Source organism: Protopterus annectens, chromosome 13.part0 (genome assembly GCF_019279795.1).
Source record: "Protopterus annectens isolate FY-2018-M chromosome 13.part0, PAN1.0, whole genome shotgun sequence".
Taxonomy (NCBI): Eukaryota; Metazoa; Chordata; order Ceratodontiformes; family Protopteridae; genus Protopterus; species Protopterus annectens.
In genome coordinates, this window is record NC_056747.1 from 615,984,495 (window position 1) to 615,997,172 (window position 12,678).

At 37.3% G+C, this 12,678-nt stretch overlaps 1 protein-coding gene across 3 annotated transcripts in view; it reads left to right on the forward strand.

Moving 5' to 3' along the window:
• The window catches only part of TEX14 (testis expressed 14, intercellular bridge forming factor), a 3,435,352-nt gene that overhangs the window by 637,651 nt on the left and 2,785,023 nt on the right, over positions 1–12,678 (forward strand). The gene's annotated exons all lie outside the window — the stretch shown is intronic.

Genomic DNA, 12,678 nt, shown 5'->3' on the forward strand with positions numbered 1-12,678 from the left:
ACCAGGGCAATGGCTACTTCTGTAGCCTTTCACTCCAAATTATCAATAGATGATATTTGTGCTGCGGCTACCTGGACTTCTCCGCACACTTTCATTTCTCATTACAAACTAGATGTGGTTTCTCGAGGCAGGGCTTCCTTTGGTTCCACAGTTCTCAGGAGTGTTTTCCAATGAGCCACCCGGGATTTAGGTGCTAGGGACGCTGTCCCATCAGTTATGAATGTAGGCGAGATAGGATCCCATTACATCTTTTAGTTATGTACTTACCATAACTTCGGATGTATGGGATCCATCTCGCCTACATTCATACGTACCCACCCTCCTTCCCCCTTCCATTGGGATTTAGAGGAAATGTAGTTCCATTTGGAGATCTTCTCTTGAAGAACTTTAGTTGGTTGTAGTAACTACTATTTTTTCTGTGTTTGCATGTAAGTGTGAAAGCGAACAAACAAGATCTGGGGAAGCAGGTGTGGGGCATCCTGGGATAGAGGGTAGCTCAGCCAATAAGAGACTTCGTTCTAGTGTACTAGTTGGCCGAGTCAGAGCCGATGGATTGGCTCCGAGCCCATCAGTTATGAATGTAGGCGAGATGGATCCCATACATCCGAAGTTATGGTAAGTACATAACTAAAAGTTTTCAGTGAAGGAGTGCTACATGTTCACCACTGATGCAGTGTCCTTGTTTACTAGCATATCCGTTGATGAAGGTATCGAATTTGTAAGGCCTTATTTGAATAAGTATACTGAGATAGACAACAACAAGGCCAATTTATATTGTTCACTACTAGATATTCTGTTGACCAACAATTATTTCTTTATGCAAAATTTTATCAACAGTTAAAAGGTGTTGCTATGGGGGTCACAGTAGCTCCAGCATACACCAGCTTAGTGCTTGGTTGGGGGGAAAGGGAAATATTAATTATGAGTACTGAATATCAAAATGTATTATTTTATAGACGTTTTGTCAACAGTCTGTTTTTTATAGACAAAAGACAATGTGACTATGCAGATTTCTCCACCAATCTCAATCAAAGCACATCTTTCCTTTTAATTTACATTTGGGATAAGGAACATTTTATTCTATTTTTAGATGTAGAACTTAGAACGTAGAAAATAACAAATTTGAAAGTCATATTCATAGAAAGACCACATCATTTTCAAAGCAGCCATCCCATGTTTATGAAAGGAAATATACCCAGAGGCCAGTTGATTAGAGCCTTTTGTATGACAAGTAAGGATGAGTTTTTTTTCAACAAGAAGTGGATTGTATTACTGTGCTGTTTTTAAATAGTGGTTATTCTGGGGAATGGTTTGAGGAAAATGCAAACAAAATAAATAAAAAAAGGGAAACTTAGTTCTGGCCTATTATTAAAGAAGGATATAAAAAGGAAAAGAAAAATAAGAAAATGAGAAACATTTTGATCAAGAAATTAACAAGAAGGACACGTGCGTTAAGTACATGGTAGAACAGAATACCACTAAAATAGCACCATCTATAACTAATTAGAGTTTAGGAACATATAAATGTAATGGGTGTAATATTTGTCGATTTATATATGAAGGACCATATGTTTCCTTGATCCATATAACATACACCATAAAAGTACCAGGTAGCTATCTAGATATCACTGTGGCATAAGTGGGGTTGTGTATATAGGGATATTTTGGGGATGCACAAGTTTTTACTTGGGGATGACAACAAGAAGTTTGAGACACAGAATAAGAGAACACATTTATGCAATAAAGACAAAGAATTGTAATAATGCTTTATTTACACATTCCCAGTCGTGAAAAATTGAAGAAGTTCACTTTTGCCATTCTAGAACAAGTTTTACAAGATAGAAGAGGGGGTAGTTTTAAAAATCAGATAGAGAAGAGTGGCAGAATGGCAAGTAAAGTTAAAGGCTGATCCCCCCCAGTTCAAATGAAATAATTAATATAAAATGCTTCCTTAGTGAATGTAAACTAGGGGGACATTAAGGGGTTAATTTTGCAATGTTTTTTTAAACGAGTCTATGTATTAATTAGAACGTAATTAATTGGAAGTTTTCATTGAATAATTTGGGTGTAAAAGTATGGATGGTTTTGCAGCATACTGTATTTTTCTGAAAAAGTTTCGAGAAAAGCAGCTATTAAAGTGTTTTATGCTAAAAAACGCAAGTGTCCTCACTGCACTTCAATAGGTTTTGTTGTATTCATCTGAATGTCTGTTTAAAACTTCCTCCATTTTTTCCAGGCTTTTGTTGTTTGTGTTGCTATACTTCATTAGTGTTTTGTTTATTTTAACCAGGTCTGTTTGCAGTTGTCTTATATCTCCCTGTAGGTTACTGGAAGTCACGTCTAGAGGTTGCATTACATTTTGCTGAACAGCTGCAGAACTTTCCTCAGTGAGTGTTTTGCAGAATAGCTGCAGAACTTTCCCCAGTGAGTGTTTCTTCTCACTTTTTGTAGCTGTTTTTTTTTTCCAGGTGATTTGTATTTATTTTTTCCTGGCATACAGGCAGTACACTTACTAGCCAGTTACTGAAATTTACCCATAAAAACAAAAGTCTACTGTCCTTCTCTGTTGATTATCTGTTTTCACACTGGGAGAGTTAGAGTTAAGCTGTTACTCAATGTGTAGGCATCTTGAAAGTCGGACATTTACATTCCATAATACTGACAGAGCCATTATGACAGAAAGCCATTACTTCCACTTAGTATTCATGGCACTTCTTTTGAATGTGTATTTCCAACTTTTGGATTGCTTGCACAAATTAATTTTTTCAAGCTGCTTTCCTATAAAGTCTCTACTTCTCATCTCCTTTCAAGTCTATCACATTTTCCATTTTCAGACCTTTTCCTTCATTGAAAACACTCAACAAAAAAAAAACGAAATACATTTTCAGCTCTCCATCTCTTTTTAACTGAGAACAATTTCTCAAAACTATATACTTTTTCAAAAAATGAAATTTACCCCTCCAGATAGGTACAGTTGCTCCAACTTGGCTGCATCCACAGTCATTACCTCCTGTAAAATGAAGTTTAGTGCTGGAGTATATAGTTGTAATCATATTGTAATTTGGATGAAAGTTGTGATGTTTATCTTTTAAGATTTCATATTTGAAAATTTAACATAGATGTTTATTATAAATTATTGTTTATAGAATTTTAGTACAGTTCCCGGTTGGAATCCATTGATTACTTTAGCTGTATTTGAAGGGACACCTGACATGTGAACTTTGTTGGCTCTCTTACCAGTATGAGGTATTGTATCAAATGCTTTGGCCAGCTTAAGATAAGTTGTATTAACAGTATGACCACTGCTGACAGCTTGTGAAGCTCTCTTGAAAGTGTTAACAAGATTTAAGAGGTCTGATCTCCCCTTGAGAAAGCCAAATTGATGTGGATGAATCCTAATGAGATTCTTGATATAATTAATGAGACTGGTTATAATATGCTTCATAGCTTTACAGATCAGACTCATACAGCTTGATTGGTCTAAAATTTTCAGGATCTGTGGTAGGGCCACCCTTGTGGAGGGGTATCACCACAGCAGTGTGCCAGGATTTTGGAACATTACTTGTGGCTAAGATTGGATTAAACAAGAGTGATTAGGCAAGAGCATGTGTGATGCTGTTTATTAACTACTCAAATATGGTGTCAGAACCAATTGGGGAAGCCTTTTTGGCCTTTGATAACAACTTAAGAACACATTTCTTAATGATGTTAGGGTATATAAGTGATTTTGAGATTAACTGTATTTGAACAGTGTTTCATGTTTGATGTCTGTATTGAACTTACTTGTGTGCTAATATATTTTCAGTGACATTTGTGTTGGAGGTGGGGCTTATTAAGAAGTTCAGAACAATGTTGAGTATTATTTCTTATTTTTTAACATTGTTAAAGAAAGAATTGTAGTTATCCCTCACTTCAGAAACTAATCTTAGTTCATGGATTTCTTTATTGGCCCTTATAGTGCTTTTCAGTTTTACACATGTCCTCATTCTGGGAAATTCTAGCCTTACCAAATGGTTTAAGGAGTTTTTTCTCTTGTTGTAAAGTTTATTTATGCTGGTTGATCCCTAGTGGCATTTGTTTTTAATTTCCCATTGTAGCTTGCTATGTTGGGGAATCGATGGTGATAGTATAATGGGTAAATTTATAAATTTCCTTATATAAAGGTTTGACCTTCTAAAGTCATTAAATTTGGAGAATTTGGTTCCAGTGTTGTATGATGGACTTGAGTGTAAATGTCTTAAGTTTCTGCTCTTACGTAACTAGTGAAGGAGAAACTAGAGGAGTGGAACAGGTAGAAGCAATATTTGTGAAGACCAGATCAAGAATATTTTTGTGTCAGTCCTCTTTCCCCTTTATTATTTGTGTTATATTTAGAACAGTTGGCAAAGATAATAAGGGACTCAGTAATTCAAGGATATAATTTGTATGGTTATCAAGAAAACTTGGCTTTATTGCAGATTATATTATTTTGTATCTGATAAAACCAGAGAAGGATATTTCAGAGTTGTGGAACATTCTGAGAGAGTTTCAAGTTTTTCAGGATACAAAATTAATGAAGATAAAACAAAGGCAATAGGTGTAAACTATGTACCTACACACAAATTGGTTCAGCAATACACATAGTTTTGGAGACATGATAAAATAAAGTACTTAGGAGTATGGGTTAAAATGATTCTGTTATGGTAGATAAGGATATGTGGGAAGAGACTAAAAAAAAAAATACAAAAACTGAGAAACTGGAAGCTGTTTTATGGATATGGATAGCAAGACACAAGCAGCAAAAATGTTTTTAGTCCCTTTAGTTTTGTACTCAGGTCAGACATATTTTTATCAACCGGAGGAGAAGTTGTGGACAGCAGTTATTAAAGAGGTGAAGGATTTTCTCTGGGAGGGGAAGAGGACGCAGGTCAATTAGGATAAGTTGAGCCTTCCAGTTGAACAAGGTGGTTTGGGGATTACTCGATTGAAGGGGCATTTCAGAGCTACACAGTTAAAGCTCTTATACATAGCACAAGAAGAAATCTATAATTCACTGTGGAAATGGGTTATGATGAAACAGGGGGGGAAGCTCAAGAAATAAGGAGAGACTGGAATTTTAGGTGCAGATTCTTAAGGAGGATAACAATAACCATACAGAATATTATATTCATAAAGTAGCAGAAGGTATTCTAAGAACTAAGCCAACACGAGAACGGAGAAAAGATTTTGCTGATAGGGATGACTGCAAGTAGGTGTACCGAGAATAGGCTAGAGGGGGCTGGAATTTACTGAAGAAAACTGGCAGTGGAACTAAGGTATTGGCAGCAAATAATTAAAGAGGGAAAAGTAATAATATGGGAAGAGGCCAAGAATGAATTTGGACTGCAGGTTAGAGACTGCCTTCCCTATCAAGGATTAATATCAGAGTATAGGCAAAGAGAATGGAATAGGGGAATCTTAAGTAACACACCAGCACTGGTAGAGTTTTTAGTAGAATCTAGGGCAGAAGCTAGAATTTCAAACATATGTTTTGAGAATATAGTGAGTTAGTAGATTTTTTGAGCTGTGATACAGAATCTGAATTGCCTAGATATAGCAAGGCCTTGCTGAACTTAATTCTGGTGGCTGTTAAAAAGCACTTACTAGAAAATGGAAAGCAAAGTCTAAACTAACCATATTAGAATTAGTGAATATAGTAACAGAGATGTGCTGCGGTAGCGTGGTCGCCTCACAGTAAGCCGTTGTCCGGTTTGATTCTCAGCAAGAGCGTCTTCTGTGTAGAGACATGCGTGAATGGACGTATCTTTGTGGAAGGTTGTGCGTCAGGGCTGGCAACTCAGCACGTAAAAATCTACTGCCAATCATTAGCGGACCAGAGTTCCGCTGTGGCGACCCCTAACCGGGAAAAGCCGAAAGACACAACAAGTAACAGAGATAAAAGAACTGGAAGTGAGATCTTTAGAAAAGGGTGGGAGCAAATGACATAGAAAAATGGAATAATGTTTTGGAGGAGAAATAAGGTTTAAGGGAAGGCAGGAATTGAATGAGTTCTGTAATGTTTGATTGACAATGACTGTATACATTACATGTGCTGTACAATGTTTCAGTTGAAAATATGTCAGTATGGTTTGTTTTCATTTGTATAAATGTGTTATTGCCTATGTCATCATAACTGGTAATTCAACAAAGATATTTCAAGTTTAAAAAAAAAAAGAATATTTTAGTTTCTAGTGGTTCACTAAGCATTTAATCCAGGGAGTACCTGTTTATCAATTTGCAAAATATTTGGCCATACTGCATATTAGAGGTATAGTTGCTCCAGTCTATGGTGGGTAACTGAATTGACCTAAGATTATGAAGCTGTTGCTTACAGGAATGCCTTGTAAAAGACAGGAATCTGACATCATCAGCTGAGAACATTACTAGGGTTCTGTAGCAAGATATAAGTTGGAACTATGTCTTCTCCATGATAGACTGAAGTTTTAGGAGCTCAATTTAAGGGTCTCTAGTTATCAGTCTAGGTAAAATGTAGTTGTGACAAATATGGAAACATTACTGCAGTTTCTACCAGGTGTGAAGATATGGTACCACAAAACTCAAGTATGCCATTGGGTACTTTCTTTACATGTATACCAAGCTTGTGTAACTGCATTTAAATGGACATGTTCCAGATGCAGAAATGCCTCAAGGCTGGACAGTTTTTTATTGAGATTACTAGCATTGAGAATATCCCAGTAATGTCATCCAGTTTAGGGTTAGATGAATTTGCTAAGTTGGGATGTTCTTTAGGTGAACTGTGCCTAAAAAGGCACTTTGAGTGCAGCAAAGGCTTTTGTTGGTATGCAGAAACCATTGAATGAGAGATCATCTCATCCCTGACTTATACATACTGGAAGCCCTTGGAATGAAAGCCAGTTATCCTGTTTTTATATATAGGCATCATTCTTGGTGAAGAAAGGAATGATTCTGTTAAGGACCAGATTATTTCCTACCTTCGTTATATTCACAGAACATTCTGACTTATCTCTCTCAGCATGCCCCTTAGGGTGTTGTGCCCCTGGTTCTTCACTCCCACATGGACCACTACCATGTCATAGTCATACTTTTTCTTCAAAAGGTCTTGGAAGTCCCTTTTAATGTCTGTTTTCCTGACACCAGATAGGGAACTAACATTATCCATGTCCTAGTCCAATCAGTTGAGTGGGGGAATCTGTATGTCTATCAACTAAGTCACCAGTCAATATAACAATTTTGTCAGAAGCTAGTTTATGGGGTGGCCACTGTGGGTGCAGCGGTTAGCGTTGCTGCCTCACAACAAGAGGTTCTCCGGTTCGATTCTTGGCTGGGGTGCCTTCTGTGCAGAGTCTGCATGTCCTCCCTGTGGTCGTGTAGGTTTCCTCTGGATGCTCTGCTTTCCTCCCACACACCAAAGATATGCTGTAGGTGGATTAGACACTATAAATTGGCCCTAGGTGTGAGTGTGTGCGTCTATGTGCCTTGTGTGGAAGGTTGGGTGCCCGGCTGGCAACTCAACACCGTAGAACTCCACTGCTAATTGTTCTGTTGACCGTTGTTCTACTGTGGCGACCCCTAACCGGGAAAAGCTGAAAGAAGAAGTCAGAAACTAGTTTATGAATATTTGATGGTAAGCAAAAGGGTACTGGTGACTTACTGATGTAAGTGTGCATGGAGTAGGTGAGCTGAGGGAGTTCCGTTCATGCTTGATTTTACAAATTCTTAGAAACTTTGGCAAAGGTTTCTTTATGGCATCAGTGTATGACATTTTAGTGTGTTATGTATGAGACTGTAGCAGTGGTTGAAGGAAGGGTGTGATTAAGCGATGCCCACTGTGTATTGTTAATCGTGAGAGGAATGCCTCCATATTAGCTATGTATTTGCACTTCTCAAAGGCAGAGCTTTCTGTGATAATTAACTGTTTATTTTCAGTGAGCATAAAGCAGTTAGTTCACTGCCTGAAGATATCAAGTAGGAGGAGGGAAATACATTTGCTGGCCCCACATATTATCCTGTAGTTTAACTGTTAGCTGGCTAAGTTCAGAAAAAAGTTAAGAGAGGGCTGGTGAAGTATTATTAGAATAATGTTAGTGGTACCAGTAGAGCAACGTATAATGTGCTGATGCAGCCAGCACAGCTAGAAGCAAATCACTGCAGCGAGGAGAAAGTAAGTGTAATGTTGCCCTTGGCACAGTCAAGCCATCTGTCAGCTAAGGGAACAAATGATCTTTTGGTAGTACTAACTGAAGGGAAAAAAATGAAAAATTTAGCAAGTATGTCATTGCAGCACAGAGCACATCTCTACGAAAAACTGTACAATAAATCACACTTAAGCAAAACAAAAGAACAACTATAGGGAAACAGTAGCGCTTAGGCATTCAGAAAATGGCAGCAATTATCCTCCTCTTGCAAGAATAACTGTTACAATTTCTATGATGGCCTGCAATGTCTGGCTAAACAAGTTGTTCTTTACAAAAAATGGTTACATTACTTTAGAAACAGTTTCAGTAGCTTAAACTTGCTGAACTAAATCGAATGGAGTAAAGATTTACTTTCCTCATGTGGAAAGGACTCATAAAAATCATCAAATTAGGTGGAGAAAGTCTTAATCTGGTACACAAAGGGTGCAACTCAGTGCAGTCCAGCCAAAATGACAAATGCAGATAAGAATTAAGCAAAACAAAAGAACCAACCAGAGAGCAAGTGATGGTCCGCACTCAAAAAAATTATAACTGCTTCTCACAACGATGGCTACCATGGCTTCCGGGATCGTCCTAAAATTGTTAATCTAAATCAAGTACAATAGCATTTTAGTTCCCTGATGTAGAATAGACTCAAATAAATCATCAAATCAAGTGGACAGTGCCTTAATCCAGTGCACAGAGGCACAGATCACAGCATTTCAGGCAAAAGGATAGCAATAAACAGCAGTTGGGCAAAACAAAAGAAACAAATAACCAAACGGAAAATAACCGTGGGAGAGACAGTGGTGCTCAGACATTCAAAAATTGGCAGTAATTAAACTTCTCTCAGAAGAATAGCTACTGCATTTTCCAGAATGTCCCCTAACACACCATAAAACAAGCCGTTCTTTTTGAAAATGCAGTTTCAGTTTTAATGCTGCAAAACAGTTTCAGTTGCTAATTTAAATCAAGTACAATAAAGTGTTTGCATTCCTGATGTATAAGGGATTCCAAGAAATTGTCAGATGGAAAAATGTCTTGGTCCTGTGTAGAGAGATGGTATCATTGTTGTAAACCTCATCTTGTTGTCTCCACCTTCCATGGGTGACTATGTACTACTTGGGGTTCTTGCCTTACAGTAACCCTCTATAAGACATTAGTGCAATTATATAAGGTGCTTTCCATAACAGTGAGTCTGTAAGAAAGATTACTGCAATAGTAAAGCTTTTTCCCCTTCCATGTTTTTTTTTATACTGTGCAGGTTTAATGTTATGGTTTTATAATGTAACAATTGTTTCTCAGTTTACAGGATTTGTTAATGTACTGTACTATATTTTTGTTAAATTACATTTTCTTATTTTGTGGATAACAAAGTTAAAGAGTATTTTAATTGTTAAAATTAGAGATGGTCTAACTTAGCAGATTTTTCTCTCTCTCTCTCTTTTTTTTTTTTGCAGGCTTTCTCTTGGGAAAAGGCGTCAACGAACTGAAAAGGGCGAAGAAAACTGTGGTGTGTGTGTGTGTGTGTGTGTGTGTGTGTCTGTGTCTGTCTCTCTCTCTCTCTCTATATATATATATATATATATATCTGTATGGATCTACTTCACATGGTTGATATTTCAGAATGCTGAAGACCATATGGCCGAGACCATATGATCGACATTTGAAATGTCGACCATGTAATTTAAAAAAAAAAAACAACTTACCTTCATGCTGCTTATATACACACACACACACACACACACACACATATATATATATATATATATATATACACACACACACACACACACACACACACACACACACACACACACACACACACACACACACACACATATTTATAGTACACATTCACAAATGGAACCAACAAGGGACATATCGAATATAGAAACTGGGCCGAGTTCCACATCTACTGCTAATAATCCATTGGCAACGGATGGCAATCACATGGGAGTTATAACGAAGGACGGCGCAAGAGGTATGGGTTTTCCATTACTTCCACTGAAAATAAGAGAAATAAGCAGAAAAGAAGCCAGGTCTTTGAGCAGAGGGAGAAAAAGAAGAAGGTCGTATACGGAGGACAGATAGACAACAAAGAAAATGACTCACTGGTTGTTAATTTATCGTCCTTCATATTAAGTGATGTACATCTAAGTATTTTGAATAAGGGATTGAAGTTCACACCCACTAGAGGTATGGAGGAAAATGAAGTCATACTGAGCTTGAGGAACTTTGGCAGAGATGTGATGCTGAAGAACATATATAAGAACAATGAACTGAAGAATGAAGTATTTAAGAAGCCCAGTACCTTTGTGCCTCAGAACAATGGACTTATAGAAACATTTATTAATGTTTGTGAGAGAGAGGTTATAGAGTATGTTCAAAGTGATAGTAAGAAGAAATTCTATAATGTTACCAGAAAAGAAAGGATGGTTCTAGATGAATTGGAGAAAAACAAGGAGTTAACGATCAGACCTGCGGACAAAGGAGGAGGAATAGTGTTGATGGACACAAAGAGATACGTTGAAGAGGTAATGAATACACTAAGAGATGACCAATCTTACAGGAAGATGAAAAGAAAATAAGTTGGAGTGATAATAAGGAGAGTGAATAGGTGCCTGGAAGATCTTAAAGAAAGAAATGTAATAACTGGAGATGTGCTTGACTATTTAATAGTTGAATATCTGATCATTCCGGTGTTCAAATGCCTCCCCAAGGTACATAAAGACCCTTTAAAACCACCTATGAGACCTATTGTGGCAGAAGCGTGGTGGATAATGGAACCGGCCTCCATATATGTAGAGAACTACATCAAAAAAGAATTGGAGCATGCGCCAGCGGTTCTTAAAGACACACAGGCCTTTCTAGAGAAACTTGGTGATTTTATAGGCACACTGAAAGAAAAGAAGTGTTTAATAATGGTTTGCATGGATATCAAGAATCTATTTACAAGTATTCCTAATGAGCTTGGAATAAGATATATGAAAGAATTTCTACTAAACAAAGGTACTTTTACCGAGAGACAAGTTACTGTAGTATGTGAACTAATGGAGATGATTCTCAGCAATAATGTTTTTTTATTTAATGATGGACTATATATTCAAGTTTGTGGAGTGGCCATGGGTACCACGTGCGCCAACAATTATGCGAACTTAGTGTTGGGGCGATGGGAGGAATGAGTGATTTACCAAGAGAATCCATGAAAAAAACACCTTAGACTGTATCAGAGATTTGTCGATGATATATGCATCTTATGGGAAGGTAGCATTATGGAATTGGAAAAATTTCACTCATTTTTGGAATGTAGTACGAACTTTCTAAAGTTCACAATGACTTATAGTGAGAGACAAATGGATTTTTTGGATGTAAGGATGCAGCAAAACGAGGATATTGACATAAAAACCAGTCTAGTCAGGAAAGAATGCTGGAAAAATAACATACTGCCAAGGAATAGTATGCATCCAAGACGTACCTATAAGAGTATTATGAGAAGTCAGCTCTTAAGGATGTCGCGTATACATTCGAATGATGCTACGATCAAGAATAGGATGGATAAGATGTGTGAACATCTAAAAAGGAGAGGATATAAAGAAAAGGAAGTAATGAATAAAATACAAGTAATGAGTGAAAGGGAGAGTAAAGCTAGACCATTCTTACGAGGTAAACAGGAGAATGCAGTACATGGGCAAGTCAGCAATGGTTCAAAGAGACCGCGAATCATTCTCACACATACCACAGATACAGATGAAGTGAGTAAAATAATAAAGAGGAATTGGAAGATTCTGTTATCCAATGATGAATGTAGAGAAATAGTGGGTGAAGAACCAAGTTTTAGCTACAGAAATACCAGTAATCTGAAAAATATTTATGTAAAGAGAACTGTTTGGTGCCAAGTATTGAATTAGCAAGGAAAGGTACTTTTCCGTGTAGGAGATGTACAATGTTCAAATTCATTTGCACAGACAATTGTTTTGTGCACCCTACTACTAGGAAGAAATATGTGTCTAATTTTTATGCAGACTGTACGACGAGGAACGTGGTCTACCTAGCAACATGCTCCAGATGGGAACAATTTTATGTAGGGAAAACAATCAGACAAATGAAGGAGAGACTCTCTAAGCACATTAGTGACATTAGACTTAAAGATCTTAAAACTCCCTTAGCAAAACACATTGGAGCTAATCCCAACCATAGTTTTGCTTTTAGGGCCTTGAAGGTGGTTTATATGTCCAAAAGGGGGGGGGGGTAACATCAATAGCAGACTTGAACAGGAAGAAATGCATTGGATTGGCAAACTACAAGCACATTTGAAACCTGGGCTAAATACTACTTTTCCCATACAGCCAGCATTAAGGAAAAGGAGGCTGAGAAGGCGGGTTCGACATGAGGTAAATGGGCGTGATCATACTAACTGATGTGCCATTGGCACAGAGTCTTTTAAAAAGTTTTTGGCGCCTTTTTTATTTTATGGATCTGATGAAGGGTTGATGTACTAACC